Source organism: Chrysemys picta, chromosome 11 (assembly GCF_011386835.1).
Source record: "Chrysemys picta bellii isolate R12L10 chromosome 11, ASM1138683v2, whole genome shotgun sequence".
In the NCBI taxonomy this organism is placed as follows: domain Eukaryota; kingdom Metazoa; phylum Chordata; order Testudines; family Emydidae; genus Chrysemys; species Chrysemys picta.
Window position 1 is genome coordinate 18,331,352 of NC_088801.1, and position 26,938 is coordinate 18,358,289.

General features: G+C 41.7%; 1 protein-coding gene across 4 annotated transcripts in view; it reads right to left on the bottom strand.

Annotated features, from left to right (window-relative positions):
• MAP3K19 (mitogen-activated protein kinase kinase kinase 19) overlaps positions 1-26,938 on the bottom strand; it is a 47,683-nt gene that overhangs the window by 12,377 nt on the left and 8,368 nt on the right. Inside the window, exons 1-2 of one of the 4 annotated variants that reach the window (XM_065560523.1) lie at positions 13,106-13,263; positions 11,927-12,173 (exon numbers count right to left, since the gene is read on the bottom strand). The exons of 2 other annotated variants lie outside the window; for them this stretch is intronic. The gene's annotated coding sequence lies outside the window, so the exon portion shown is untranslated. Of the gene's footprint in view, positions 1-11,926; positions 12,174-13,105; positions 13,264-26,938 lie in introns of those variants that run through there. One more of the 4 variants, XM_065560522.1, reaches the window with a different exon arrangement.

A 26,938-nucleotide genomic window follows, 5' to 3' on the forward strand; every position in this document is an offset into this window, starting at 1 on the left:
ATACGGTAATAAGTGAATGTAACGTAACTGGGATATGCCTCATGCAAAAGGTCTCTTGTAAGGTATCATTACAAAGCTTATAATCTACTGAGTATGATCATCTGATTTGTATAAATGTACCACTCTTGTATCTAAAACTAGAAATATAAAATGTAACTCTGAGGGCCTATTGTAATTGTGTAAAGTGTGGGCCATTAATGATGGTTTGGAATCTTGATGACTCCCATTGTCTGCAGATGGCTGTATTTACCTGTGAGTCTACCTGTGAGTCTTCCTGTATATGTGTGTGCTGGCAAGTGAGTAATGAAGTCTTGCAGTGACATGTGATCATGTCACCTGAACTGGAATCCATCTTTAACCTGGTGCTTTTCCAGTGAGGGGGGGGTGGAAAACCAGAGAGACAAAGAGTTCCCGCCTTATGCAAAAGATATATAAAGGGGTGGAAGAGAACAGGGAGGGAGAAGAAGCCATCATGAAGAATCCCCTAGCTACCACCTGAGCTGCAACAAGAGCTGTACCGGGGGAAAGAATTGTGCCCAGGCCTGGAAGGTGTCCAGTCTGAGAAAAACTTACTGAAACATCTCTGAGGGTGAGATTATCTGTATTTAGTTTGATTAGGCATAGATTTGCGCATTTTATTTTATTTTGCTTGGTGACTTACTTTGTTCTGTCGGTTACTACTTTGAACCACTTAAATCCTACTGTCTGTATTTAATAAAATCACTTTTTATTTAGTAATTTACTCAGAGTATGTATTAATACCTGGGGAAGCAAACAACTGTGCATATCTCTCTATCAGTGTTATAGAGGGCGAACAATTTATGAGTTTGCCCTGCATAAGCTTTATACAGGGTAAAACGGATTTATCTGGGTTTAGACCCCATTGGGAGTTGGGCATCTGAGTGCTAAAGACAAGCACGCTACTGCGAGCTGTTTTCAGGTAAACTTGCAGCTTTGGGACAAGTGATTCAGGCCCTGGATCTGTGTCTGGAGCCAAACAGGAGTGTCTGGCTCAGCAAGACAGGGTGCTGGAGTTCTGAGCTGGCAGGGAAAACAGAAGCAGGGGTAGTCTTTGCACATCTGGTGGCAGCTCCCAAGGGGGTTTCTGTGATCCAATCCGTCACAGGCAGGTGTATGTAATTGGAGACTCTTTACTGAGGAGATTGGACAGGCCTGTGACCAGGGCGGACCCGGAGAACAGAAGGGTGTGCTGTCTACCAGGCGCAAAGATACGCGATGTGGACCTGCAGTTGAAAAGGATCCTAAAAGGAGCAGGTAAGAACCCCTTGATAATCCTTCATGTAGGAACGAATGACACGGCTAGGTTCTCGTTAGAGAGAATCAAGGGAGATTATGCCAGGCTGGGGAAGACGCTCAAGGAGATAGAGGCTCAAATTATCTTTAGTGGGATTCTGCCTGTTCCGAGGGAAGGGCAGCAAAGGGCTGATAGGATTGTGAGAATAAATAGTTGGCTATGGGAGTGGTGCTATAAGGAGGGCTTTGGGATGTATGGCCACTGGGAGGCTTTCGGGGACAGACACCTGTTCTCGCGGGATGGGCTTCACCTGAGTAGGGAAGGAAATAGACTTCTGGGAGGGAGGCTGGTTCATCTTATCAAAAGAGCTTTAAACTAGGAAGTTTGGGGAGACGGTTGGGAGATGCACAGTTAATCTCCACGCCAGATTCCAGTATGGAAAAGGTGAGTAAAATGAGAGGAGACATAGCCGGGGAGATGAGATTAGACATAGGAAGGACAGGGGGGACGAACACAAGGAGGCCCGCAACATATAGTGCTACTAATGGGAGACAGGCTAAACGACCTACATTAGGGTGTTTATACACCAATGCCAGAAGCCTAGGTAATAAAATGGAGGAATTGGAGCGCTTGGTCCAAGAATTGAAACCAGATATTGTAGGAATAACTGAAACGTGGTGCAATGGCAGTCACGACTGGAACACAGGTATGGAGGGGTATGCGCTGTTTAGGAAAGACCGGAACAAAGGTAAAGGGGGGGGGGTGGCATTGTATGTCAATAGTGAAATAAGCTGTAAAGAAATAATAGTTGATGGAATAGATAACACAGAGTCCGTCTGGGCAATACTCACACTGGGTAAAAGGACTACTAGAGCCTCTCCAGGGATAGTGCTTGGGGTGTGCTATAGACCGCCGGGATCGACCCAGGATATGGATAAGGAACTATTTAATGTGTTTAGAGAAGTAATTACTAATAGAAACTGTGTAATTATGGGGGACTTTAACTTCCTGGATATAGATTGGGGAACAAACGCTAGTAGCAATAATAGGGCTCAGATGTTCCTAGATGTGCTTGCTGATCAATTCCTCCATCAAGTGGTAGCTGAACCGACGAGGGGGGAGGCCATTTTAGATTCTGGTAAGTAGTGAGGACCTCGTTGAGGAAGTGGTAGTAGGGGACAATTTGGGCTCCAGTGATCATGAGCTAATTCGGTTTAAACTACATGGAAGGAGTAACAGAATTAAGTCAAAGACTAGGGTTTATAATTTAAAAAAGGCCAATTTTAACAAATTAAGGGGACTGGTAAGGGAAGTGGATTGGGCAAACATATTAATGGATCTAAAGGCAGAAGAAGCCTGGGATTACTTCAAGTTAAAGATGCATGAGCTGTCGGAGGCCTGTATTCCCAAAAAGGGAAAAAGATTACTAAGCAAGAGATTTAGACCGAGCTGGATGAGCGACCGACTCAAAGGGGTGATTAGGAAAAAACAGAAAGCGTACAAAGAGTGGAAGAGGAGGGATCAGTAAGGAAATGTACCTAAGTGAAGTCAGAGAATGTAGAGATAGAGTGAGAAAGGCCAAAGGCCGTGTAGAGTTGGACCTAGCGAGGGGAATTAAAAGCAATAGTAAGAGGTTTTACAGCCACATAAATAGGAAGAAAGCAAAGAAAGAAGAAGTGGGACCGCTGAAGACTATTGCCGGAGAGGAGATTAAAGACAATCTAGGCATGGCGCAATATCTCAATGAATATTTTGCATCGGTGTTTAATGAGGCCAATGAAGGGATTAGGGATACTAGCACCACTACAGAGGGGCGTTCAGGATGGGGGATTACCATATCTGAGGTAGAAACAAAACTTGAACACCTTAATGGGGCTAAGTCGGGAGGACCGGACGATCTTCATCCGAGAATATTGAAGGAATTGGCGCGGGAAATAGCAGGCCCGTTAGCGATGATATTTAATGAATCTGTAAACTCGGGGGTGGTCCTGTTAGACTGGAGAATAGCTAATGTGGTTCCTATTTTCAAGAAAGGGAAAAAAAGTAATCCGGGTAACTACAGGCCTGTTAGTTTAACATCTGTAGTGTGCAAGGTGTTAGAGAAAATTCTGAAAGAGAAACTAGTTGAGGACCTGGAGATTAGTGGCAATTGCGATAAATTACAACATGGTTTTACGAAGGGCAGATCGTGCCAAACGAATCTGATCTCCTTCTTTGAGAAAGTAACGGATTTATTAGATAAGGGAAATGCGGTGGACCTAATATACCTGGATTTCAGTAAAGCGTTTGATACTGTACCCCATGAGGAATTATTGGTTAAACTGAAAAACATGGGGATCGATATGAAAATCCAGAGGTGGATAAGGAATTGGTTAATGGGGAGAATGCAGCGGGTCGTATTAAAGGGTGAACTGTCAGGTTGGAGGGAGGTTACTAGTGGAGTGCCTCAAGGTTCGGTTTTGGGACCCATTTTATTTAATCTATTTATAACTGACCTCGGAACCGATTGCAGGAGTGGGCTGATAAAGTTTGCGGATGATACGAAGGTGGGAGGCGTTGTAAATTCGGAAGAGGATAGGGATATCCTGCAGGGAGACTTGAATGAGCTTGTGAATTGGAGTATCAGAAATAGGATGAAATTTAATAGTGAAAAGTGTAAGGTGATGCATTTGGGGATGACTAATAACAATTTTAGTTACAAGATGGGGACGCATTGGTTAGAAGTAACGGAAGAGGAGAAGGACCTAGGGGTCCTTGTAGACCGCAGGATGACTATGAGTCGACAATGTGACGTGGCGGTGAAAAAAGCCAACGCTGTCTTGGGATGCATTAGGCGAGGTATATCTAGTAGGGATAAGGAGGTCCTGCTTCCGTTGTACAAGGCGCTGGTGAGACCTCATTTGGAGTACTGTGTGCAGTTCTGGTCTCCCATGTTTAAAAAAGATGAACTCAAACTGGAACGGGTGCAGAGAAGGGCCACAAGGATGATCAGAGGAATGGAAAAGCTGTCGTACGAAAGGAGACTAGAGGAGCTTGGGTTGTTTAGTCTGACAAAGCGAAGGCTGAGAGGGGATATGATTGCTATCTTTAAATATATTAGAGGGATTAATACAAGGGAGGGAGAAGAATTATTCCAGCTTAGTACTAACGTGGATACCAGAACGAATGGATACAAACTGGCCGTGGGGAAGTTCAGACTTGAAATTAGACGAAGGTTTCTGACCGTCAGAGGGGTGAAATATTGGAACGGCCTACCGAGGGAAACGGTGGGGGCGACGGACCTGTCTGGTTTTAAGATAAAGTTAGATAAGTTTATGGAGGGAATGGTTTAATGGTAAAACATAGTAGTCAAGGAAAACCAAGCAATGGTAGGTAAATAGTAAAATGGCTAACAGGGGTCAGGCTGGAGACTCTTGCCTATATGCTCGGGGTCTTACTGATCGCCATATTTGGGGTCGGGAAGGAATTTTCCTCCAGGGCAGATTGGCTGAGCCTCTGGAGGTTTTTCGCCTTCCTCTGCAGCATGGGGCAGGGATCACTAGCAGGAGGGTCTCTGCCGATTGAAGTCACTAAAAACAGGATTGGGGACTTCAACAGCAGAGTCCAGGGAAGGGGTAGGGACGGTTTTATGGCCTGCAGCATGCAGGGGGTCAGACCAGATGATCATAATGGTCCCTTCTGACCTTAAAGTCTGAGTCTGAGTCTCATTAATTTCCATAAACCATACTATATTGACACATGATTTAATTGGCACAACGGTAAATATGCCAGAAGTTGCAAGAGCTTTGCCTACCTTAGGGCTTCCACCAGTACAGCAAAATTGTAGTAGTACTAGATAGATTTTTTTTTTTTTAATGTTCCTTGTGTAGATAAGGCCTGCTTAGACTAAAGCAATTTTTTTTGGTCAACTTTTACACTGTAGTTTGGCCTCACTTACAATGAGGGTCAAACTGTTGTTACCCAGTTTGCCCACACTGTGTGTAAACAAACATTTTTTGTTTTTTCCTGTAGGTAGAACTACCCTATATCTATTATTCTGCAGTGCTTGGGGAACTATGTGAATATATTCCTATTTGGACTATTTACAAGAATACCATAAAGAGGATTTGGCCCAAAGTATATTTCAAAGTGTACGTGGGGTAGGATATGGGGGGAAAATGAGCTCAAAGAACATGCTGTGTGTTGATATGCAAATAAATATACAAACTAACCCAATTCCACAGAAATAATTAGTGGTCATTTGCATGCACTATGTGCTCATTTGTATGCAATAATTTCAAAATAGTGCTGGTGTCTGTCCCATTGGAGCAAACCAAGGTTTGAGTGTGCTGGTGTGGGGAACAAGTTCTATACTTTAAAATTCAGAATTTTGGCAGGCTTTCTCTTAGTCTGCACACTTTTATCTGGATTGTTTGATTTTTATCCCAACTCTTGTGCCTCTAGAGGTCAGTATAACCTAAGGGCTGAAATAAAATTAAAAATTAAACCACACTGAGGGTATGTCTACACTACGGGATTAATCCGAATTTACAGAATTCGAATTTTGGAAACAGAGTGTATAAAGTCGAATGTATGCGGCCACACTAAGCACATTAATTCGGCGGTGTGCGTCCGTATACCGGGGCTAGCATCGATTTCCGGAGTGTTGCACTGTGGGTAGCTATCCCATAGTTCCCGCAGTCTCCCCCGCCCATTGGAATTCTGGGTTGAGATCCCAGTGCCTGATGGGGCAGGTGGTTCTGGGTACAGCCTCACCCCTCCCTTGATGAAAGCAACAGCAGACAACCGTTTCACGCCTTTTTTCCTGGGTGAACACTGCAGACCATACCACGGCAAGCATGGAGCCCGCTCAGATCAAGACAGCAGTCATGAACATTGTAAACACCTCGCGCATTCTCGTGCAGTTTATGCTGAACCAGGACCAGAAAAACGAGGCAAGGAGGAGGCGGTGACGGCAGCGCAGCGACAAGAGTGATGAGGACATGGACACAGAATTCTCTCAAACTGCGGGCCCCGGTGCTTTGGAGATCATGTTGTTAATGGGGCAGGTCTATCCGGGGAACGCCGATTCTGGGCCCGGGAAACAAGCACAGACTGGTGGGACCGCATAGTGTTGCAGGTGTGGGACGATTCCCAGTGGCTGCGAAACTTTCGCATACGTAAGGGCACTTTCATGGAACTTTGTGACTTGCTGTCCCATGCCCTGAAGCGCCAGAATACCAAGATGAGAGCAGCCCTCACAGTTGAGAAGCGAGTGGCGATAGCCCTGTGGAAGCTTGCAATGCCAGATAGCTACTGGTCAGTCGGGAATCAATTTGGAGTGGGCAAATCTACTGTGGGGGCTGCTGTGATGCAAGTAGCCAAAGCAATCACTGAGCTGCTGCTACGAAAGGTAGTGACTCTGGGAAATGTGCAGGCCATAGTGGATGGCGCTGCTGCCATGGGATTCCCTAACTGTGGTGGGGCAATAGATGGAACCCATATCCCTATCTTGGCACCGGAGCACCAGGGTACCCAGTACATACACCCCAAGGGGTACTTTTCAACGGTCCTGCAAGCACTGGTGGATCACAAGGGACGTTTCTCCAACATCAACGTGGGCTGGTCAGGAAGGGTTCATTATGCTCGCATCTTCAGGAACACTACTCTGTTTAAACGGCTGCAGCAGGGGACTTACATTCCGGACCAGAAAATAACCGTTGGGGATGTTGAAATGCCAATAGTTATCCTTGGGGACCCAGCCTACCCCTTAATGCCATGACTCATGAAGCCATACAGAGGCAGCCTGGACAGGAGTCAGGAGCTGTTCAACTACAGGCTGAGCAAGTGCAGAATGGTGGTAGAATGTGCATTTGGATGTTTAAAAGGTCGCTGGCGATCGTTACTGACTCGGTCAGACCTCAGCCAAACCAATATCCCCATTGTTATTGCTGCTTGCTGTGTGCTCCACAATCTCTGTGAAAGTTAGGGGGAGACCTTTATGGCGGGGTGGGAGGCTGAGGCAAATCACCTGGCTGCTGATTATGCGCAGCCAGACACCAGGGCGATTAGAAGAGCACACCAGGAAGCGCTACGCATCAGAGAAGTTTTGAAAACCAGTTTCATGACTGGCCAGGCTACAGTGTGAAATTTCTGTTTGTTTCTCCTTGATGAAAACCCGCTCCCTTTATTGACTCATTCTCTGTAAGGAACCCACCCTCCCCCTTCGATCACAGCTTGCTTTCAAAGGAAATAAAGTCACTATCATTTAAAAATCATTTATTCTTTATTAATTGATTATAAAAAGAGGGAGAGAACCCGGGTGGGGTTTGGGAGGAGGATTGGCAGGAAGGAAAAGGCCACTAAAAAAAGGTTAAAAAAATGACAGCCTTTTGCTTGGGCTGTCCACTGGGGTGGAATGGGAGGGTGCACGGAGTCTTCCCCTCCCCCCCCCCCCCCCGCGTTCTTACACGTCTGGGTGAGGAGGCTATGGAACATGGTGAGGGGAAGGGGGGTTATACAGGGGCTGTAGCGCCTGTCTGTGATTCTGCTGCCATTCCTGAAGCTCCACCAGACGCCAGAGCATGTCTGTTTGCTCATGCAGCAGCCCCAGCATTGCATCCTGCCTCCTCTGATCTTCCTGCCGCCACCTCTCATCTCGAGCATCCCTCCTGTCCTCACATTGGTCCCTCCTGTCCTCACGTTGGTCCCTCATGTCCTCACGTTCACTGGCATCTTTCCTATACTTTGAAACAGTGTCCTTCCACTCATTCAGATGAGCTCTTTCACTGCGGGTGGATTCCATGATTTCCGCGAACATCTTGTCTTGCGTCCTCTTTTTCCGACGCCTTATCTGAGAGAGCCTTCGGGACGGAGGAGGGAGGCTTGAAAAATTTGCAGCTGCTGAAGGGAGGGGGAAAAAGGAGAGAATTTTTTTAAAAGATACATTTTACAGAACAATGCTTATACTCTTTCACGGTGAACAACACTATTCACATTACATAGCACATGTGATTTCTGTGCAAGGTCGCATTTTGCCTCTTAATATTGAGTGCCTGTGGCTTTGCTGCTAGAGATCACAGACACAGGTCCAGGCAACAGAATTTGGCTTGCATGCGGCCATGGTAAGCCATTGTCTTTCGGCTTCTGCGCCCTCCTTTCCCACATACCAAGCAAACCCGTTGAGTGCTGCGGTTTTCCTGTTAACCTTCAGCAGCAGAAAACAAACTAACTCCCCCCCACCCCCCCATCCAATTCTCTGGATGATCGCTTTATCCCTCCCCCCACCGCGTGGCTGGTATCAGGGAAGATCCCTGCTAGCCAAATGCGAAAAGCTCAGGGCCAATTCCCCTCCCCCTTCCCCCCGCACTTGGCTAACTGCAGGGAAGGATTTCTTTTCAGCCACAGGCAAATAGCCCAGTAGGAACGGCCACCTCTGTCCCCTTAATTAAATTCCCATATCTCAACCAGGTTACCATGAGCGATATCACTCTCCTGAGGATTACACAGTGAGATAAAGAACGGATGTTGCTTGAATGCCAGCCAACACCGGGACCATACGCTGCCAGGCTTTGTCATGCAATGATATCAGATTACTTGCTACTAGCATGGCATGGTCAAGTGTCCTACCATGGAGGACGGAATAAGGCTGCACTGCCCAGAAACCTTGTGGAAAGGCTTTTGGAGTACCTCCAGGAGAGCTTCATGGAGATGTCCCTGGAGGATTTCCGCTCCATCCCCAGACACGTTAACAGACTTTTCCAGTAGCTGTACTGGCCACGAATGCATCTCAAGTCCTCAGGGCAAAGTAATCATTAAAAAACGCTTGCTTTTAAAACAAGTTTTATATTTTAAAAGGTAAACTCACCTGAGGTCCTTTCCATGGGGTCATGGTCTTGGATACTGACTTGGGAGGGTACTTCAGTCAGGCTGAGAAAAAGATCCTGGCTGTGGGGAGAACGGAATGCTGTTTGCTCTCCGCAAGCTCGTCGTCCTCCTCCTCTTCCCTGTCCGCAGAATCCTCAGGTGTGACTGATGAGATTACCCCTGCCTTGGAATCCACGGTCAGAGGTGGGGTAGTGGTGGCGGCCCCCCCTAGAATTGCATGCAGCTCGGCGTAGAAGTGGCATGTCCGCGGCTCTGACCCGGAGCGACCGTTAGCCTCCTTTTTTTTTTGATAGGCTTGTCTGAGCTCCTTGACTTTCATGCGGCACTGATCTGAGTCCCTATTGTGGCATCTCTCCATCATGCCCTTGGAGATTTTTTCAAAAGTTTTGGCATTTTGTCTTTTCGAACAAAGTTCTGCTAGCACTGAATCCTCTCCCCATATAGCGATCGGATCCAGTACCTCCTGTACGGTCCATGCTGGTGCTCTTTTTCCATTATCGGCCTGTGTGGTTACCTGTGCTGATGAGCTCTCTGTGGTCACCTGTGCTCTCCACGCTGGGCAAACAGGAAATAAAATTCAAATGTTCGTGGGGCTTTTCCTGTCTACCTGGCCAGTGTATCTGAGTTCAGATTGCTGTCCAGAGCGGTCACAATGGTGCACTGTGGGATAGCTTCTGGAGGTCAATACCATCGAATTGCAGCCACACTAACCCTAATTCGAAATGGCAATATCGATTTTGGCTCTACTCCACTCGTCGGGGAGGAGTACAGAAATCGATTTTAAGAGCCCTTTATTTAGAAAGAAATGGCTTCGTTGTGTGGATGGGTGCAGGGTTAATTCAATTTAACGCTGCTAAATTAGAATTAAACTCATAGTGTAGACCAGGCCTGAGTCTGAACAAATTATCTCCTTAAATATCTTCCCTAATTTGAATTGTCCCTTTTCAAAGCACTTTTTATTTTTATTCTTTCATGCCTTGTGAAATTATTTAGTATAAAATTTGTTTCTAGGTTCCTTACTGTTTCCCAGCATCAATTTATAAACAGTCTTGATATTTTGAGCACTATGAAAAGAGGTCCGTATGAAGAGAGACTGAAAAGGCTGGAACTGCTTAATTTACAGAGCAGAAGAATAATAGAGATAGTATACGTATACAAAATAATGAGTGGTAAGAAAGGTAAGTAATGCTACTCCTTGCCTTTTTCTCATAATAAACCAAAATAAGCAGAGAGTGAAGGAAATTGAAAGACAAGTTCAAAATGATAAACAGAAATACTTTTAACACAATGCACAGGAGCAGCACAGAGCCAGGTAGGGAGCCTGCTGACTGGAGCCGCCAGGGTCCCTTTTCGACTGGGCATTCCAGTCGAAAACCGGACACATGGCAACCCTAGTATAGAGAAGGGAAACAAAAATGATTAGGCGTATGGAACAGCTTCCAAATGAGGAGCGATTGTCAGCTTGGAAAAGAGATGACTAAGGGGAGAGATGATAGAGGTTTATACAGTAGAACCTCAGAGTTACGAACTGACCCACCACACACCTCATTTGGAACCAAAAGTACACAATCAGGCAGCAGCAGAGACACCCTCCCCCCCCCCCCAAAGGAAATACAATCCAGTATTGTTTTTAAATGTAAACTACTAAAAAATAAAAGGAAAGTTTAAAAATTGACAAGGTAAGGAAACAGTTTCTGTACTTGTTTCATTTACACTAAGATGGTTAAAAGGAGCATTTTTTCTTCTGTATAGTAAAGTTTCAAAGCTGTATTAGTCATATTAAGTCAATGTTCAGTTGTAAACTTTTGAAAGAACAACCACAACGTTTTTTTCAAAGTTACGAACATTTCAGAGTTACGAACAACCTACATTCCCGAGGTGTTCACAACTCTGAGGTTCTACTGTAAAATCATGAATGATTTTGAGGAAGTGAATCCGGAGGTGTTATTTACTTTTTCTCATAACACAAGAACCAGGGGTCACCCAATGCAATGAATAGGCAGCAGGTTGAAAACAAGCAAAAGGAAGTATTTCTTCATACAACAAACAACCTGTGGTACTCGTTGACGGGATGTTGTGAGGGCCAAAAATATAACTGGGGTCAAAAAAGAATTAGATAAGCTCATGGAGGATAAGTCCATCAATGGCTATTAGCCAAGATGATCAGCAATGCAACCCCATGTTCCATGTGTCCCTAACCTCTGACTGCCAGAAGCTGAGAGTGGATGACAGGGGATGGATCATTTGATGATGGCCTGTTCTGTTCATTCCCTCTGGGGCACCTGGCATTGGCCACTGTCAGAAGACAGGATCCCGGGCTAGATGGATCATTGGTCTGACCCAGTAAAGCCATTGTTAGCTTCTTATGTCCTTTGTTGTGGCTAAACTGACCAATTAGAATTGGTAATGCAAGGGAAAATAAAGGGTTGAAGTCCTGACCCCACTGAAGTCAATGGGAATTTACTCTTGACTTCAGTGGGGCCAGGATTTCACCCAAAGATTGACCACATTGACTAAACACGAAAAAAGATGAAGTGGGACATAATTCTCCCTTGTTTCTTTTTTGTGTTTTCTGTCATTGCTCCTCTTTCATTCACAGATACACACAAAAAGACAGAAGGATGGTGGTCTGACTAAAGTATACTGAACATGAAGAAGGCAGCAAGCAAACCAGAAGAAGACCAAAAATGAATTTGAAAACAAAAGGCTAATTCTGAGGCTTAGCCACTTGACTTTATCCTGTTTCTGTAGTCTACAGAAATACATAACTTTACTGTAAAAGTAATAACTTTAAATGTAACTTACTTTGCTGAATCTGTACTTTTCTTTTTTGAAGAGCATCTAATCCTATAAGGGACTTCAAAATGTTAGACTCTGAGCAAGGTGCCTGCACCAGAAAGTTGAGGTCAAAATCATGCAGGTGTCTTATGTTTTCCTCTTTCTTCAAGAAAAAAGGTAATGAAGTATACTGATGCATCTTGAATTCTGTCTTTCATTTGGAAAAGAAGCAGATTGTTCATCTGGCCGTAGTCTGGGCACTGATGTTACCTGTCTAAAAGGCAAAACCAAAGTAACTGTTTAGATTGTAAACTCCTTAGAACAGGGCCTTTGCCTTGGTGTCTTAGCATGCTCTTGGTATTATACTAAGAACTTCACGCAAAACCTCTTCTTCCTCAATTTCCCCAATGGAGTCTTTGTGTATCTCTATGGAGAGATGCAATAAGTATATTGTCTGGCCACTCATTTTCATTTTCATCCAGGCATTCAGATTCTTTGGGGTGAGCTCACAAATTTCATTTCCATCATCATGTACCCCACTGTACACATTCCTTTTCTCCTATCATCTGATATCAAACAAGTCATTTCCAAATCCACTGCTGTTAGCTGTATAATAGGGCAAGGTTTTTTTCTCAGCTCCACATAAAGTTAAGTATTACCTTTACAATATTCCCAAACAGAGGAAGGGAGAATTTTTGCAGCATAGGAAAGTTCAAAGTCTTGTTTCTCTTTGCACATTTCTCTGCTACAGATTGTCCTGTGGTCATTGTCTCCCTTCCACTTCTCTCTCTCTCTCTCTCTCTCAAAAGAAAAAGGGCCCTACCACCCCTCAGATGCATCTGTGAAACAAACATGGCTAGCCCTCTTGAAATATCTCTGGCAAGAATTTTACCAAAATTTCTGGTTTCCTTCCCTCTCTCCCTCCCCCCCTTAAGAAATTATATCCATGGCTAGATGTGAGGAGGATCTAATAGTATGCAATTGGAAAAAGGCACAGATTCAGATACTCTATAGATTACAGATGTTCCACAGAGTTCAAACTATGGACCAATTAGGAGAGAGAGAGAATGATTTACTGTGCTATGCCTGAATGACCTAGGATTCTTAAAGACAAAGGCAGAACTTGACTCTAGAGAGGTAACTGAATCCTGCTGAAACTGATTCTCTGCCCTCAATTGGTATACAGTGGCTTGAGACATGACGTACTGGGAATTTGTGTGGCCAAAGTCTTCCCTGTTGAATATTCCTGTTCTTCCTCTGTCTTTGACACCTTTGACAAATTTCTTCATTTGGTATCACAGGAAAAAGCTGGCAAGAAAAGGAATGGATCTTGCATTACACCCTGTTTCCTTTTAGGAGAGAAGAACAAAAGGCAAGTTTGTCAGTGTCTAATGGGGGCATTACAGACTGCCAACAGAGCTAAGAATTCCTGCGGTGAGGGACAAAAAAGAGGTTCCATGCAGTGCTATGATTCCTCTAGGTAGAACTAGATTCCATGGGAAGTGAAGCTTGTTTGCTCCTGTACAAAATGAGGACGCCACTGTAAATAATGGCCAAGGCTTAAGGAAAGGATAAGGTTGTAAGATTAAGAACCTTCAGGAACTTTATGTAGGGCAGTGGCTGCACACGAGGCCTTTTGCAGCAGTTTGGTCACAGAGACTGTTGGTGTTAAGTGTGCCCACCATTGCATTCCCATTATTCAGGAAATTAAGAAGGACCTGACATATGGCTGGTTGCATATCCTGGTTGGATATCCCACGTTGCATATCATCTGGCCCAGTGAGGGTGAGCAGGTGTTCTGTGGCACCTCTGGCATGAGCTTCAGGATATACTATAAACACAGCTGTTGCTCAGAGTTATGACAGCAGCCTTCAGATTAAAATAATAGGAAGAGGAGTTTTACTTATTTTATATATTGTATGTATTGCAGTAAGGTCTTGAGGCCCCAGATCCATTGTGCTAGGCACTGGAAATATACATAACAAAAAGACAGACGCTACCCTGAAGAGTTCCCACCTTATAATAGAAGGGTAGTTTTACAGGATAAAGGTAGGTGGCAAGATGCTGTTCTGGTCCAACAATCAGGTGGTTGATGGATATTGTGAACAAGCAGTTTGCAAAATTCAAGACCGTGAAAAAGGTGAGTCATCTTTCTATTACACCTCTATCTCGATATAACGCTGTCCTCAGGAGCCAAAAAATCTTACCGTGTTATAGGTGAAACCACGTTATATCGAACTTGCTTTGATCCACTGGAGTGCATAGCCCCCCCCCCCCCCGAGCACTGCTTTACCGTGTTATATCTGAATTCATGTTATATTGGGTCGTGTTATATCGGGGTAGAGGTGTATATGGATCTGATGATTACGTAGCCATCTATGCCCTCTAGTAATGGTTGGCAGTGATGCCAGTGGATTGGCATTAGTAGAAGTTCATGAGGCTATGGACAAGCCACCATGGGAGTGAGAGACCATACTGCCCAGGATGCACAAGCAATACATTTTCCCTTTGAATTCTGTCCATTGTCTGTGTTCCCCACCTCAGCCTCCATTTGCTGTCTCTAACGCACTTTTTTTTAGAACCATTGTATAAAAGCACAGAAGGATCTGATAAAAGCCAAAAGAAAATCTGTGCCTTACAGAGTGCACCATGTTCTAAAGAATTGCCACAGAGAATAGCTACTCTATGGACCAGAAAAATGCTGCTGTCATCTCACCCTGAAGAGTGAGAAATGCAAAATGATAAAAAGATGATGAAACCAACTGAATCTGAGTCTAGAAAAATATAGTTCTACATTAATCCCAAAGTCATATGTTGATTAATGGCACGATAGTTGTCTGTTTTCAATTGTACAGAAGGCTGAAATAAAAAGATTTTGTCATATGAGATCAAATCATTTGACTATCCAGTGCAGTATCCTGCCTCCAGCAATGACCAATATTTGATGCTTCAGAAAGATGCAGAAACACACATAGATGTACAATAATGCATCTATCACTGAGTGAAAAATCTTTATCTTCCTCACAGACTATTAGCTAGTTCTTGCTTTACTCTCATTTTTGGTTACTTGATTATAACATAAGTATTAATACTGGAAAGAAGATTACTTACTTACTTGTTTGTTTCTAGAATTTTGTATGACTGATTCATTTTTCAGTATCGTATCTGCATTTTGAAAAGCCATAAGAATTTCACAACTTGCAACAATACATATGTATTGTAATAATACAAAGCAGTATAGTTCAGTGACCAATAATACAAAATTTATATTTATTTCTCTTTTTAAAAGTGATATTGTATAGTTGTTCACAAATTAGGACTTAAAGATAAATTCATAGTGATTTTATTAAACAGTGTTGTGTTTTGTGTCTATATCACCTTCTAAGGATTTAAAGTGCTTGAAAAACATTTTTTCAAACATACTCTGAAAACCATATTCCTGATTACAAGTTATGACCATGAGACAAAACAGAATTAAAACCACTTTTCTGCTTGAATTGCCTATATAAAACTTTCATAAATTAAAAAGTCTATATTAAATTCAGAATTTAATATGACCTACCACAAAGGAAAACTCAATATATTTCTCTCCTTTTAGCCAGCAAATCTTTTGTACAGCAGTTAAATAACATAAAATAATGTACACTTCATAAAGTTAATGCAGACCTCCTGAAAAAAGCTATGACAGACTACACTTATCAGAAAGTACAGTACTGGCATAAAGCAATACATAAAATAACTGTTGGTGCAAACGTGTATATTTTAGATATAGAAATCAATATTTTTATGTGGGGTGTTATCTCTAGGCTTCATCAAGTCTACCTGGTAAAGTGCCGGCAGAGATGAACATGGGTGGGGGGAGGGGAGACCTAAAGCACAAGCCTACAGGTGTTCAGTGGAAAAAAATAGCCAAGTGCTCAAAAACAGCTCCTTGTAAAGTGACAAAGGTCATGGCAAGGGATTTAGCAGGGTGATTAGAGGGCAATTATTGGGCCAAAACCAAGACCAGGACCTAGGGAGGGGGACGGCAGATAATTACAATAAAGGGGGGAAACGAGAACCACTGAGCTCGCTCCTCGGAATATGCGGGAGGGAAATGAGTGTGGTAGAGCTATGCTTCTGCAGGGTGTAGCTGAGCTTCTGCTACAATAAACGCTACCTGTAACTGAAGACTCCAGTCTCCATGTGTTCCTGTGAGTCTGTTGGGTGTGCCTGAAATACATAAGGGACTCCCCAACATTATATTTTGTTGTTTCAGGATCAGAAACTAGACAACTGCAAAACTGTTACCCACATTTTAACAAAACATAAGTGGATGTAAACGAGCTTCCATGTAACTTAATATGTCATGGCCTGACTCTGCAAAGTATGTTGGAATTCTGCACAAGGTCCTGGGAATAGAACATCCTCTCCTAAACTCCAGAACCAGTATTCCATGTAGTATGGAAGCCCCCATGTATGATTTGTTGAATGAGGCTATTAAAAAGTCAGTATTGTTGGTATCTTTTTCACCTCTGGTCCAGAAATCAAATAAATCTGTTTAAGCAATGTGGTTCATACCTGTTGCTGACAGTACAGTTCTGGGAGGATGCTGTTATCTTTCTGATGAAACATTAAAGTCTTTGTCTAGTGCTGTCTTTCCAGGTGCATGTTACTGTATAGAGTTGGAAATTTGCTAAAAGAGAACCCTGGTGCCTGAGCCAACACTGTCTCTCGATAAAATATGGTCTAAGTCCAAAACTTTGTGTGAGCTGGTGCTGAACACACAATAGCTAATATACCTCCTACATCATCATTTACAACCTGATCCAAAGCCTATTGTCATCAACAGGAGTCTTTCCTTTGGATCAGGCATTTCATTCATTGACTTTATAAAGCAGTTAAGAACATAAGAACGGCCATACTGGGTCAGACCAAAGGTCCATCAAGCCCAGTACCCTGTCCTCTGACAGTGGCCAATGGCAGGTGCCCCACAGGGAATGAAAGATAGGTTATCATCAAGTGATCCATGCCCTGTCACCCAATCCCAGCTTCTGGAAAACAGAGGCTAAGGACACTATTCCTGCCTATCCTGGCCAACAGCCATTGATGGACCTATCTTCCATGAATCTATCTAGCTCCCTTTTGAACCCTGTTATAGTATTGGCCTTCACAACACCCTCTGGCAAGGAGTTCCAGAGGTTGACAGTGCGTTGCAAGAAAAAATACTTTCTTGTGTTTGTTTTAAACCTGCTACTTATTCATTTCATTTGATGGCCCCTTGTTCTTGTATTCTGAGAAGAAATAAATAACACTTCCTTATTTACTTTATCTATACCACTCATGATTTTATAGACCTCTATCATATTCCCCCTTAGTCACCTCTTTTCCAAGCTGAAAAGTCCCAGTCTTATTAATCTCTCCTTATACAGAAGCTGTTCTATACCACTAATAATTTTTGTTGCCCTTTTCTGAACCTTTTCCAATTCCAATATATCTTTTTTGAGATGGGGGCGACCACATCTGCATGCAGTATTCAAGGTGTACCATGAGTAGAAAGGGATCTACAACAAGACCAATTTCTTTTTAAACATAGGTTCAAAGCTTTGTTGAGCATGTTTCACAACAGAGCAACAGATATTAAGTTAATAAACACTCAAGATGAAATCCTGGCTTCACTGAAACCAATGATAAAACTCCCATTGACTTCAGTAGCGGCAGGATATCACCCTCCATCTACTTTATCATAAATTCACAATTTAATTATATTTTTATAAGCAGTGCTATCTTGTAAGATTCCTGCTTTTGAAGATACATTCATAGATGTAAGTTCTCTGTTTATGGTGCTATTTCTTTATAAAATTGTATCTGTTCAAAAGTAACTAGTCATTATATCAGTTGCTATTGGATCTCTGATTTCAGCATTCTGTGCCAGCCATCTGTCTGAACACAATATGCCTGGTAGTTATTAATCAAGACACAGATGCTACACTCTTCCAGTCTGTTCACATACTAACATAAACTTTTGTTTTCCAGTGAAGGTTTGGAAGGTTCAATCTATTAATTCACATATAGTATATTTACAAGAATGCTCATTTTCTGTCTGTAGTATCACAAAAAACAACAACAAAAGAAATGCATTTCTACAGTTTGTTCTAGACTAAAAAGAAAACAACTTAATATTAAAAAAGGTGTTTGCATTTGTAGAATGCTGACGCTACCTGAAATCTACCTCTTTTATTGCAATATCAAATGAAATCCCTAAGTTTCACAAATGATGAATAAGTGGTATCTTTCTGTGAACATACTTAGCAACTCAGATTAAAATTCAGTTTTAAATAATATTCAATGCTGCAATATGTTCATAACAACTAAACACTGTAAAGCTTGTGTTAAACTATCATTGCGAAAACTCTATTTTTTAATTATTTCTAAATGTTAGAAAATGTGTTATTTTTATACATATATATTTATGGCAATATAAAGCACCACTGTAGAGCCCTCCATTGCACAGAGTACAATACAAAATTATATTTTAAATTTGAAAATATCAGATAAATTAGCTGGAATACATTTTAGACATACTTAAATAGCTGCTGTTGCTAGTATTCAGATTTATGAGAAATATATTTCTATTCAATATAAAATTGATAATTTATTTTATCAAGATCACTTTATGAAAAACATAATTAACATTTGTTCTCCTGCATATACTTATGTCACTGCTGAATAAAATAATTTTGATAAAGTTAGACTGGCCTGAAAAAGTATTTACTAGCCTTTTTCTTATAACATGAACAAACTATGATGAAAAAAGCCTTATGTTTTCATAAAGGACAACCTGTAACATACAGTATCTATTTTTAAAGATTTTTCTGTAATATTTCATTAATAAATTCTTACTTTTAGAAAAAATCCTACCAAAAAATTAATCTTTAAGAGACCCAGTTTCCACTTTTCTACTCTCTTTTTTCCATTGAGATGAAATGTATGTGTGAGGCACCTTACCTCATAGCTTCTGATGCTCTGACAGATTATGTTCTGTGTTTCAGTGGTTGCCAGTGTTCTGGATAAAGGAATCTTTGTAGTATAACAAAAGTCAATGAATGATTCAGCTTGTATTTCTGCAAAAGGAAACCCTAACTCATCTTTACTAGTTTATTAAAAGATATCAGACTTTAATTGTAACTTAGAAAGAATAAACTCAGTGACATCTAATGACCAGAAATACTTACTTCTTAGTTTATCTAAATAAGTGACTAATATAGACTAATATCTAATACAAAATCTAGAAATACTATGCAAAGTTATGTACTATAAAGTTTAGATGCAAACTAGCATACTCAAAGATGCTACAAATTTCAATTTTTCAGATTTTATTTTGTTATTATTTAGACTCTTGCATATAAAGAAAGTATGGCATGTTAAGGTAGAAACACCTGTTAAAATGAGAATTCAAAGTATAATTTTGCAGCCCTTATTTATCTGTTTGAACTGAAATTTTACATGCTAAGTGTCTGCCTCTGGCGGAATTTGTCTGAAAATTTTCAGCTAAAAAAAATTCAGCCATTTCCAAAAAAATAGGGTAGGGAAAAATGTTTATGCCCATGCTAAAAAAATCTGGCAACTTTTCCATGTAACAGCTCTTGCAACGCCATGCTTGGGAGCCTGAGCTTAGAATTTTGCAGGGGGTAGCCTTTGTATCAGGAATGTGCCTTTTGCTATCCCTATTTGGCTAAATTGTAAGGCACCCAAATTTGTCTAAACCATAAGCTATTGGAAAATCACAATTTGCACATGCTCAGGAGCGACTTGCTAGAGTTTAACAGAAAAAAATTCCAAAGATTCTGTGTACACTGAACTTGCTTCAGAATGCACGTGTGTCATCTCTATAGACAGCCCAGGGCAAAGCTGGATGTTCCCTGGGCTGGCTGCTCAATGTGGAAAGGCTGAGCAGTGGAACCAAAAGCAGGGAGCCTATCTTTCTTGTGCTCTCAATGATGCCCCTTCTGGCATCCAGGCAACATGAAGGAAGAAGCTGTTTGATTCAAATGCAGAGGGGGTAGAAGCTGGACCAGGGGACAGAAAGGAGTAGATTGGGACAAGGAGTCTGGTGAGTCTGGGACTGGAGAGGGGTGGAAAGAAACTTGCACTTGTTGGGCAAAGAGACTGGGTGTGGGAAGGGGAGAGACTAGGAGTGGGAGGGGACAGGGGAGATTAAGATTAGGACAGAGAACTTTGAAGGGGAGTCTAGGACAGGCTGGGCAAGGAGAGTGGGACTGGGATCAGAAGCCACTCCACTGAGGAGTGGAGACTGGGACTGGGTAGATGAGGAAAATGGGATGGGAAAGAGACAGTACTGGTACAACACAGATTGGAGGGGATGAAGCAGAAGGGGTCAAACATGGAGGGAATAGGCAGAAGAGTCTGTGCCTACTACAGCCCACATCCCACCAGAGCATGGAATGTAATCCAAGATTCCCAAGTCTCACCATTCCTATGCTGTCAGCAAACATCTGTGAAACCCACTGGTAATGTGTGTCTCAAGTCCATCTAATACTGGTCCACATAGAGGATGACAACATAGTATTGTTATCAGTTACTCCATTAGCTCATTTGGTAAAGGCCTAAGTGGTGAGTCTAATGGTTCCAACCTTGCTAATGAACCATGTGGGTGTTGATATGATGCTACATGTTGGAATTTTTTTGTTTGCTTTTAAAAAAATAAAATAACTACATTAAAATACCACTTTGAGGTTGCAAAGTCACGCACTCAAAAATTAGAAAATGCCAGTATTAGGGTTGCCGGTGCAATCTGAATTCAACCCCTTTGTGAGTATGCATTATGCTACAGTCTTTAATTTACATTATCACACACTATTTTTTCCACAGGGCCCCTTCCTCATTCAGTGCAGAGGTCTATTTGAACCCCATGTTCGTGATGGATCCCCAGAGAGGACATTAAGGGAAGAGGCCGGACCTGATCTGCAGATGAGTCAGGATTGTCTACCAAAGGGGATGGTTGGCTGTAGTTATTACAGAAGTTGGAAGTGTGTAGTGAATGAGGCAAGGGATTGCAGGAAAGAAAAGGCGGGTCTCATGGTTAAGGCAGTTGAATGCTGCCCTGAAGAACTGGATTATATCCCTGCCTCTGCCACAGGATTCCTATTGATGCTGTATAAGTCTCATGCCAGACTTTTCACCAGTGATCATTAATTGTGAATTACTCATTTTCTGGATGCCCAACTTGAGACCCTGGGCTCTGAGCATAAGCGCTCAGCACTCATAGCAGCAACTGAAATCAATGGGAGCCGTGCTTTAAACACATGAAGTCCTACAGAATGCTAAGAACTCTGAAAAATTAGGTCTTGGGTATCTCAAATAAGGCACCCAGAATTTGTGGAAAGTTTTGATCTTTCTCTCTCTCTGCTTCAGTTCCCCATTTGTAAATACCACCTGCTCATTTCACAGGGTTGTTGTGAAGCTAAATTAATGTTTGTGAAGCACTTGGATAGTATAGTGATGAGCATTTTAGCAAACCGCATGAGGAAATTAATAATTTCTTCAGAGCAGGGTTAGATTAGCACACAGTAAATAAGACATGGAGCCACACGTTGCCTATGAAGAATATAAAAAAAAAAAGAATATATGCTCATTAAGTGAGCAATGTCCATTGTGTCCACTGAATGAGGCAGATGTCCTGTGGCAAAAATAAAAGTGATTACATAATTAAAGACTATCACACTGCCTACAGACATGGGGGCAGAATTAAGGTTGCACAGGCTGACGTTGAATATCACATAGGACAGTCTCTATTGCCACCTCAAGCTATTGCTGAGATAACTGTACACTATTTTATGAGCTCTAACTTCTGCACAACTTAGCACAGTATTTGACTTAAAAAACAACAAAAAAACAACACTTTTCATGGTAAGGTAGGAGGGTCTATAGGAATGTGCACTTGGTTGGGAATCAGAATGTTCTAAATTCTTATCCTAGCTTTGCTGATTCTGTGGTCTTCTCCAACTCACTTTACCTTTCTTAGTTTCCCTGTTTGTAAAATGGAGCTAATAATACTTACTCACCTACCTTATTGCTACATTGTCAGGATTAATTAGTTAATTGCTGCACCATGCTTTTCACTTATAAAGTGCTATAAAAATAGTAAACAATATTGTTAAATGAAACAACTGCACTATCAGCAATGGAAAGTGTAAGATGAATACAGAGATCTTTGGTGAGAGAATAATATGTCTGTTTTTGCATCATTCAGCTTGTGAAAGTTTGCTAACAGCATCACTCAGACCTGAAGAAAAATGAGATATAACAGTAGCTTAAAGAACTGAAAAACAGATCTATGTGCCAGCTGTAGTCTGACTTTGTAAATCCTGGACACGGCTTCTGATACCAGCAGGAGCTACAAGAGAGGACTCAAAAGAGATTCCCCAAATAATAGCTCTGGATATAATTTATTTATAGATCTCAGTGTCACAAGCCTGAGCCTTTTCATCATAAAGAGATTAAACCACACCTAAGCAACTGTTTCCATATTCTAATTTATGCTGTTACAGTACAGTATTTCAAAATTTCATTATGAATTTTGAAAATATGTTTCTTGGTAGGTTATATTTGTTAGTACTTATGCATGATTCTTTAGCAGTTATTTTAGAAGTTCTACTGTTTTATGGTTTGCTCACATATCAAGATTTTCAAATACATCCACATTTCTCACAGCCAGCATTACAAAAGCCAGATCATGTTGATTTGAAAAATTTATGTCCGGAGACTTTTCAGATGCCTTTAAAAAAATATATATATTGTTTTCTTGTGCTTTATAAATGTATTTTCTGTACCTTATTGTACATTTTTATATAAAATTAGGAACAAAGGATTACATGCTTGTGTAAACTGTTAGCAAAACTTTAAGTTACAGGGGACCAATGTAATGTAACTATTTTAATTACAATGAAACTTAGTATGGTAGATGATACCTCATAGTTTGCAGCAATTACACTGCTCTACAGCCAAAATGCTTCTGAAATAAATGTAGTCAAACTTTACTAATTCTGGGTCACTGAGAACGAAAATGACGTTTAAAATTGTTGATTGGCTCTAGTTTTCAAGATATGCTGTTGGGTCAGTATATACGACCCTTGACTTGGGAATGGTGGAGGATAAGTGAGTTATAAAGGGAAGGGATCTCAATTTAAACCAGAAATGACTAAAATACATCTTTGACTGGATCTATGAATAAATCTATGACTGGGTTTGGACAGTACTTGCTTTTTAGGCAAAACAATGAATGATGCAATCTGAAGCTGGTATTGCATCATACATGATATGAATTGCATCATGTTATTCCTAGAAGTCATGGATGATGCAATCATAACGAAGCTTACATCACTCTGCTGAACAAATTGCCCTATATCAGCTCTAGAAATCATACAGTGTCGTGCTTTCTTATTTGTCAGTGTTTGATTTTGCAAAGGGACACATTGGTTAGCCAAAGTGAGCAGAGATGCCTCGTACTTGTGTGAACAGTGCAGATAACTTCTGCTATGTTTGTGGTGAAGTGACTTTTGCATCACAAAAGCGCAGTATAACCACTATGGTTAAGAAAGCCCATCACCTTTATTTTGGCTGCAAAACTGGAGATCAGGACAAGAGGTGGGCCCCACAGATATGCTGCAACACTTGTGCAACAAATCTTCGCCAGTGGTTGAACAGGAAAAGGAAATCTATGGCTTTTGCAGTGCCAATGATTTGGAGAGAGCCAACAGATCATACCAGCAACTGTTACTTCTGCATGGTGCCTCCAGTTGGGAAAGGTGTGTCAAAGAAGAAAAAGTGGACTGTGCATTATCCAAACATTCCATCAGCTATACGCCCAGTACCCCATGGAGAAGGACTGCCAGTTCCTGATGCACCAAAATCATTCTCACTTGAGTCAGACAAGGAAGAGGAAGAGGATGAAACTTCTGGTCCTGAACCATCAATGTCACAGGACCCACATTTTCTCCCATCCTCCTCCTCTGAACCACACCTCATAACACAAGGTGAACTGAATGACCTTGTCAGGGATTTGGAACTACCCAAGAGTAAGGCAGAGCTGTTGGGCTCCAGACTACAGCAGTGGAATCTCCTGGCAGGTGATGTTAGGGTTTCCATGTTCCGTGACCATCAAAAGGATCTTGTCCCATTCTTCTTCATGGAAGGTGATCTTATAGCCTGCAACAACATCAATGGTGTGATGGCAGCCCTCAACATTGTTCACGATCCAGATGAGTGGAGACTGTTCATTGATTCATCGAAGACGAGTCTTAAAGCTGTTTTACTGCATAATGGCAATGTTTTGCCATCAATTCCAGTTGGTCATGCAGTCCATATGAAGGAAACCTATGACAACATGAAACAACTTTTGAGGTGCATAAACTATGACCAACATCAGTGGCAGCTTTGTGGCGATTTGAAGTTTGTTGCTCTCTTGCTTGGTCTGCAGACTAGATACACAAAGTACTGCTGTTTTCTCTGCGAATGGGATAGTCGTGCAAGAGGTTCCCACTACATCAAGAAAGATTGGCCACTCCGACAGTCATTGGAGCCTGGGAGGAAAAGTGTTCAGAATCCACCACTTGTTGAATCAAGGAAGATTTTGTTACCACCCTTACACATCAAGCTGGGTCTGATGAAGAACTTTGTCAAGGCCATTGACAAAACACAATCAGCTTTCAAGAACCTCCATGGAAAATTTCCAAGGTTAAGTGAAGCTAAGATAAAGGAAGGTGTCTTTGTTGGTCCTCAGATTCGTGAACTTCTTCAAGATGACGCATTTGACCATGCACTGCGTGGCAAGGAAAAGATGGCATGGAAAGCCTTCCAGTTAGTGGCAATAAATTTTCTCGGAAACAACAAGGCAGACAACTACAGGTTGTTGGTGGAAAACCTCCTCAAGACATACAAAAGCCTTGGTTGCAACATGTCACTAAAGATACATTTTTTGCACTCTCATCTAGATTTTTTTCCACCGAACTGCGGAGCAGTGAGTGACGAGCACGGTGAGTGATTTCACCAGGACATTGCAACAATGGAGAAACGCTATCAGGGCAAATGGAGTCCATCAATGCTTGCAGACTAATGCTGGACACTGACAAGAGATGCTCCATTTAATGAATACAAGAGACAAGCCAAGAAGCACCGAGTAGACACTGAATAGGACTAAACTATGTACATAATAGTTTTTTCCTTTTTGTTTCATAATAAATTTTATTTATATAACCCTTTTGCTGATTTTTAAAGTGTTACATAAACAGGACAGGTGAAATATTCTCATGTAAAGCAACCATAAACACATGAAAAGACCTAGGTTTACAATTTATGATTAAAACTCTACTATCTACACAATATACATAGACATAAAATGTAAAAACTTAAATATCTTAGAAACAGTAGCCAATCAGTTGTTTTAATTGTCATATTTGAATTCAGCACATCAAAATACATAATAAATAGCACATTTTATCTCTGAAGCAGACGACTTCTCAAAAATTGTAGACCAGTGTTATGTATTTACAGATTTCTACTCCTGGAATTACTATGTAACTATGCTTAGGACTTGTCTACATGGTGGGTGATGCGCTCTACTGGGGTGATTTCTAAAGCACGCTAGCGAGTTGCACATTAATTGGTCCATGTGGATCTGCTGGTGCATACTAAAGATTCCTTAGTGCATTTTAACCTAGTACTGTTTCAAACAGCACTATCTTAAAGCTCACCATCTGGGTCTCTTTAGATCAAACTCATTCATGTATTTTAGAAATCACACCATGTAGACAAGCCGTTTAGTTGATCCAAAAGAAATGACCAGCAGTGCAGTTTTAGGAGACAAACAAAATTCTAGATTCACAGTTCACATTTGTTACTGTGTCCTAAATTCTGCCTTCATACATGTGTATGTCATTCCCATTGCAGTCTGTCAGGGTTCCCTCCCCACTCTGAACTCTAGGGTACAGATGTGGGGACCTGCATGAAAGACCCCCTAAGCTTATCTCTACCAGCTTAGGTTAAAAACTCCCCCAAGGCACAAATTCTTCCTTGTCCATGGAACGGTATCGCTGCCACCACCAAGTGAGTTAGACAAAGATTCAGGAAAAGGACCACTTGAAGTTCCTGTTCCCCCAAAATCCCCCCCAGCTCCTTCACCCCCTTTCCTGGGGAGGCTTGAGAATAATAATACCAACCAAATAGGTTAACAAGTGGGCACAGACCAGCCCTTGGGTTTTTAGGACACTAAAAACCAATCAGGTTCTTAAAAGCAGAACTTTATTATAAAGAAAAAGTAACAGAAGCACCTCTGTAAAATCAGGATGGAAGGTAATTTTACAGGGTAATCAGATTCAAAACACAGAGGATTCTCCTCTAGGCAAAACTTTAAAGTTACAAAAAACAGGAATAAACTTCCCTCTTAGCCTAGGGAAAATTCACAAGCTAAAATAAAAGATAATCTAATGCATTTCCTTCCTATTACTTACAATTTGTAATCTTAGATGCTTAGTTCAGGTATGGCTTTAGGAGATGTATTTTCCCTGCCCTGGTTCCTCGCTGACCCAGAGAGAACAACAAAGAGAGAAAACAAAAACCTTCCCCCACAGATTTGAAAGTATCTTCTCCCCTCATTGGTCTTTTTGGTCAGGTGCCAACCAGGTTATTTGAGCTTCTTAACCCTTTACAAGTAAAGGAGGGATTTTATGCTACCCGAGCTGTATGTTTATGACACAGTCAATGCAAGCTGCCTGTATGTGCATCTATCTATCTATCTATCTATCTAGCTATCTATCTATCTATCTATGTTTTTATACCATAGCTGTGTATATAAAATCATAGGATTGGAAGGGACCTTGAGAGGGCATCTAGTCCAGTCCCCTGCACTCATGGCAGGACTAAGTATTATCTAGACCATATGAGCATGCTGGGCTCAATCCTGCAAAGTGCTAAGCACACTGGCCACAATTTGGAAAAGCATATACTGTAAGTAGACAGTTCACTTTACGCACATGAGCAGTG